Source organism: Amblyomma mixtum, chromosome 4 (genome assembly GCF_055824585.1).
Source record: "Amblyomma mixtum isolate Tamu chromosome 4, ASM5582458v1, whole genome shotgun sequence".
Taxonomy (NCBI): Eukaryota; Metazoa; Arthropoda; class Arachnida; order Ixodida; family Ixodidae; genus Amblyomma; species Amblyomma mixtum.
The window spans coordinates 157,314,207-157,320,769 of NC_143015.1; positions in this window are offsets into that span (position 1 = coordinate 157,314,207).

A 6,563-nucleotide genomic window follows, 5' to 3' on the forward strand; every position below is an offset into this window, starting at 1 on the left:
CTGTTCATGCACGCCGCTGCAGACATGGGACAAAAGCCACGCACTGTGATGCGGATCCGCCTCGCCGCAAGCGCGTGCACAACAGGATGCGACGTGGCGTATCCGCTCCTGGAGGGAGTTTGACCTTTTCCGGAATCCTCCGCTATCCGGCGCTCCCTTATCTCGCTGGGTAGCGAGTGTGACTCACCCCCTTCTCTACATTTGTGCATAGGGCAGAAGAGAACGCAATGAGCATTTATCTCTCGTGAACCCGGATGCGGTAATTAATGTACAGCAAGGGGAAGCTTTGGGCCAGTTGGTCTGACATGTTGGAGAGGAGGAATATCCGCGAACTTGACAGGACTGAAGAACAAGAAGAGAACAGGACGAGCGGTAACTAGCAACTGAAGTTTATTGAAAAAAGACATGTTGCAGCAAAGGTTGCATCTGCGCATAGCGTACGAGAACTTAGATAGTGACACGTGGAACAACCGAGATAGTTAATGAAATACATCGAAAACGAACAAATGCCCTGTGACGGGCATTTCATTGTTTTTTGTTCGTTTCGATGTATTTCATTAACTATCTCGTGTGTTCCACGTGTCACTATCTCAGTTCTCGTACGCTATGCGCAGATGCACCCTTTGCTGCAACATGTCTTTTTTCCAATAAACTTCAGTTGCTAGTTGCCGCTCGTCCTGTCCTCTTCTCGTTCTTCAGTCCTGTCAAGTTCGCGGTTATTCCTCCTCTCCAAAATGTACAGCACCGCGAACTTCACTGCATGTGTAGCTTTTTGTGCAATACTGGGCACCCACTTGATTTCGCGTGCACAGAGACGTTTTAGAATGCTTTGGAGTTGCACATATTATAGCCAGACTATAATATGTGCAACTCCAAAGCATTCTAAAACGTCTCTGTGCACGCGAAATCAAGTGGGTGCCCAGTATTCCACAAAAAGCTACACATGCAGTGCTATACATGTCAACAATGAACGGCCTTTAGCAAAATGTCCCACATTTTTTTTCAATGCTGCACTCTGGCTTGTGCAACTGCAATGTGAGCTCAGGAAAAACTGCTAGAAGAGAACTGAAGTCCCGCAGTCACTTTAGCCGAATGATAATCTCGGCCCCTTTCCAGCCACAGAGTTCCATTTCTATTTTGGCTTTTATAATGACCTCAAAAACACAAAATAAATCAGTATTGTTGCATTGTCACAGTTCTGTGAAATGCAAAACTGCTTTAGTTACCACTGATTGTACATGTTCCAAATAGTGGGAAGCGTCATAATTTTCCTGTGTATTTGCGTGATCGACAGGAGTGTGTAAAAATTTGAATTTTTTAATGCATGCACACTTCAGATGCACACACACCTTATACATTGATTATATACGCATATGTCTTTTGCAACAACTGTCAGCAGGAAGGAAGCCTGTTTACATATTACAGTGACAACTACTGTGCACTGCTAGGGAAGCGCTCCTCCCGCTCGTCCTGTCTCTTCTCTCGTGATCGCCCTTTTTGCGCAATCACCTACCCTTCGTCAATATTCTTTTTCTGACATAAATGTAAAACCACTGCTGTGTGCTATTTTGAATAACTCACTAATCATTTAAAGTTTATAAACTTAGCTATTAGAAAAATGATTTTGTAATTATGGTGGTTGTCAGCAGCTTGTACTGCAGCCTGGCTTGTTCCAGTCAGTGTGTTCGGCCCGATAGAGGATTCGCGATAAGAATCGCGTAGTCACTCTGAAATCGCTATTGCACGCTTAGGGGCAGCGTATATCTTTCAGTGGAGGCAGCGTAAGTTCCAGTGAGTTTTCAAGCACAGTATCAAAATCGGCGATGGATACGTAGCAGAAACAGCATCGTGTCCGCGCGCTTTTGTCGCGGTCACTGCAACCATTGCAACAAGTGCGACTAGGTGCTCAACACAAAGTTCATTTCGACATTTGGAAAACACGGCGTTACCGTGTTACCACCATGTTACCGTTACCGTTACCGGAGTACCGTGAGCCCGCGCGCAGCCAATGCGCATGCGCAAATCGCCTTGACGGCGCCAGATGGCGCCACGTACTCGGCAGCTACGCGCGCGGGGAGCATCGGGACCAATCAGCGCGGGCTCAGCGGCGGTGGGCGGCCACCCGCTACTCCGGTAACGGTAACACGGTACACGGTATGCTAAAGGTGTCTATTATTCAGGATCCAGCTAGGCGGCTGACATAGGCCCTCGGAACCATTTGTTTACAACGGCGTGAAAGTACCGCGACCACCACGGAGGAAGTGACGTGATGTCACGTGGTCGCACTCCTGGGCGTCGTCTGCTCGAGTGCGCCAATGGGATATGGTTCGGCAATACATCAAAGATCTCAAAGTGGTTGAAATTATTCCGGAGACCTCCACTACAGCACCTCTTTCTTCCTTTATTCTTTCACTTCCTCCTTTATCCCTTCCCTTACAGTGCAGTTCAGTTACCCACCAAGATATGTGACAGTTACTACGTCATTTCCTTTCCTCAAAAACCAATTTTTTTTTCAGTATGCAGTGAATATGCCTTTCTCAGTAAGGCCTTATAAGTAGGCAAAATGCAGTTATCCTGAAAATAAAAAAATATTAGTGCATTCTTAATAACATTAGCAAACAGGCTAGTCGAGAGCATCCGAAATATTGTTCTGAGATTGAAATACTGTTATTCATAGCAGAGGGCAGACTCCATAGACGTCAAAGAAGGCTGATTAGGAAACACTGAAAGGAAGGCCATAATGTATTTAATAAAAAGTTGGCGGAGGCGTTCTGCATCAAACAGAAGGATAAAGATTGCGTAAGTGACCCGTCTATCAAACTGTATCAGAATGAAGAAAGGTTTTTGGTTTCCACATGTGTGTGATGTGACAGTTTGAAACTATAAAAGGAGTATCGTGTTTTCAAATAAAGTTAGTCGCGAGACTGCGCTTGTTGTGTTATCTTCTTGTCCTTGTCTTTTTGTGCGCAGTAGCCCCCCCCCCCCCTTGTATTCACTATTTAATAAAACCTCGGGCAATGCCCTGGGGACGCCCGAGATTGCAGGAAAAAAGCAGGACGCGTAAGAATTAGTAAGAGAATTCTGTCGACGGCTGTCTGTTAAATCTTGGATCCAGTTTAGAGCAATTGGATCCAAGTTATGGCATGAGAAAATACGCCTTATATAAATGATGGATTTTATCACACGCTCTTTCAAAGCCCAGAAAAAAATTGTTGAGGGGGATGTTGCCGTTGAGGGAGAATGAGAGCAAGTTGGCTACCGCAGGAATGCTTTCTAACGCCTTGCCAATTTGGATGAAACAACTTAATCGGCCAAAACATAGAGTATAAAATACGTTTTACAAATGGGCGCACATGCAAACGGCACAAATAGGGTCATAGGTGCTCGGTGATGACTGGAAAGACACATACAGGGGTCAAGCTATGATGAGACAGGAGGCTATATTCATGGCACGCACAAGACATTATGTACACACTGCGACCCGTCCTGCTCTTGCATTCTCTAAGTTTCACAGGGCTTGAGTGTGCTGTCGGGTGAACTGCTGGAAATACGGCATGTTGACGCTGTACTAAGGACGAGATTGACAGAACAAGAATGGCTACTGGGTGCGGTGGTGGTGTTGTTCTTTCCTGTCGACTTTGTTCCTTGTAGCTTTACTAGCTCCACAGGCTTTGTTTTCCTATCCGCTGTTTCGAAGGGGTGTCAGGTAAAGCCAATTGTTATTCTAAAACCACCAAACTGCTGTGCCATACAGTATTCTTTTAATCTGCTTTCATAGTTTGGAATGGCCAATTTACTTCATAAGTCGTCTAGGCAAATAACACAGTTCAATAATTTGTGTCATCATCAGGACTAAAAATAACCATAATTTCATTTATATGGTCATACCTCGTTAATACAGACCTCATTATTATGGATTCAAATTATGGACAGTATTTCTCGGGCCAAAACTTTTTCAATGCACTGGCACCTCAACAACATGGAAACTCGCTTATGACACAGTGGACAGAATGAAAATGAATACAGCCCGTTGTCGCGTAATTGTGCAAAGTTAAAACTTCTTGAATTTGAGTAGATAAGTCAAGTGCAGCCTGAATCATATACCTTTGTTACACACTGTAATTGCCATCATACTGCTTGTCGCACTGTGTACAGAGAGTTTTGTGTTAACCCATGAACTGCCAGGCCCCAGTGACTTCTCCTGCTCACACACTTTCTGGATGCCAAAGCACTTCTTTTTCTGGTGTCAAAAGCATTGTCATTGCTCGGTGACTCACATCCTGGCGCTAATTACTCATTGCACAAAGTGAATGAAAACAAAAAAGAACAGAGCCGCAAGCTTTCATTATAACCTCACAGATGCCTTTCCGCAGCCCACAATGCTATAGCACTTTTTAAACGGACTGCACCATGTTGTCGCAACCTAAACCGAGAACTACTCCTCTGGCTCAGCCCACCATCATGCAGAGAAGTTTGTGTTGGCACCAATTCTTCACGCAAATATTTTTGCAGACATAAGTCCGCATAGCAGGCAGGAAATAAAAAAAACGACGCTCCACAAGAGACTACTGCACTACACACCGATGTTTTCGCACGTCGTAACCCGAGCATCCATAATCACAAAATGTACTGTATGAAGCAGCAACACGCAGAAGGATGGCCACGCTGCTGCTGTCGCGGAAGAAAACATTCGACGGCCGTGCAGCCAAGAACGCGTCACGTCGCACACACAGCTGTTTCGAAGCACAGTACCCACACGAAGCGCGATCAAAATCGGTGATGGATACGCAACAGAAACAACGTCGCATTGTGAAGGACTGTGTACGGGAGGCCTAGGCATGGCCCAAAAGAACTCTCTCCACCGACTAGAACCAGAGACACTGTGTCTGCCTTCAAAATTATCGCCCTGCCCCGTCAGCGAAGGCGGTTGTGTGGAATTCGGCGGGCGCAACAGAAAGACGTGCGTAGTAGCCAGAGGACAAAAGAAGAGAGGCCGCGCGGGGAGCCCAGCGCGACCACACGCATCCCTGCGGCCCGTTTTGCAGCGCGTCCCCGACTTCCCCCCTTTGGCGCAGAGACAGGCACGTTTGTGCGTTTGTGTGTGCGCGCATGGACGCCTGCAGACGGCCTTGTTGCGAGGTTCGGGCTGTGGACTCGGAGAAGGCTAGGAGTTGGGTCTTTATTAAGGGAAGTTAACCAAAAAGAAAAGAGGGCCCCAGGCCCTTGGAAAGTACAGACTGGCTCCCCGACCAGCTGCTCTCTTCCACTGCTAGAGGAGGAATCTCTTTGTCCGTTGACGGCCACGTTTTCGAATGCCGTGGTCGCGTGTCCAAGTCGCGGTTCTTGGAAGAGGGCGTCCTTGGGGATCGAATCCAGACCACCCCGAGTTCCGATGCGAGAAGAGAGAGGACAGCCGTGACCCTCATAAATATGTCAAGTTCGAGAGGAGTGCGTCTTCGGCTGAACATGAGCCCCGCGTTCGCGAAGAGGCCGGCACCCTGCGGCGCCGAGGGTAGGCCGGAACGCTCGCGGCACAAACAGTTTCCCGGAGTTCGCAGGCCCACAGGCCAGCAGTGTCTTGCAACGCAACGGCCTTACTAACGGCTTGAAATGGCGAGGGAGGCCGGCAAGCTAGCACCAGGAGGGCTCCCAGCAGAGGAGGCGAGGCGCTGGTTTAGGGGAACCGTTGCCCTCCGAGGGACACCTGAGCCCCTTCGACACATCCCCAACGGGGCCGCGGCTTCGTGGGAAAATCGGCGGGCGCCCTTGGTCGGCTGCATGCGCAGCGACGGCGAAAAACCGTTGGGCGAGGAGGACACCGAAGGAAAGAAAGAGAGTCCTCAGAGAGACGCGTTGGAGACAGAGGAGACAAAGGAGGAAACGGGCAGTGACGGGCGAAGTGGACGGAAGCAGATCGCGCCGGCCTGTAGTCGGCGAAGCCGGACCTAAGGGTCCGCAGCAAACTGACCGCCAGCCGAGACGCCCAAGAAGCCTGACGCCACAACCCGTCATAGTTACCGAAACGTGGGACCGCCACCAGGCTGAGCGCCACCCCCGCCGGAGCAGCCGAGAGCGAGGCACCTGCTGGCCGGACTGCACCGACGCCTAATACAAGACAGCGGTGAGCGGAACTCCCAGTTTCACCCTCAGGCAGAGTGTGAATAAATTAGGTTGACTCGGAGGCGTTGTGTGTTGGCTCATTTCTCCTCGCTTCAGCAGAACCTGTAGATAGCAACAAATATTGTGTTGCATTGTGACTGACCCCCGACAGGCGGGAACGTCACAGCATAACAACACTCGCTTCGGTCGCGATCACTGCAACCAGTGCGACTAGCTGCACAACGCCAAGTTCATTTCAGCATTCGGAAAACACTGCGTGCGTAGTGAGCCTTGCGCGTGCGCATCTCTCTGCCTCGACAGAGAAGCACTTGCTCCGACCGCAATAGCTTCACTTCTCGGACACTGTCACTGAGCTGTGTAGCTTATGCACGCAGTAGGAATTCACCATGAGCAGCCTCCTTTCTCCAATTTGAGCAGCTGTTACTCGTCGCTGTCCGTGATGA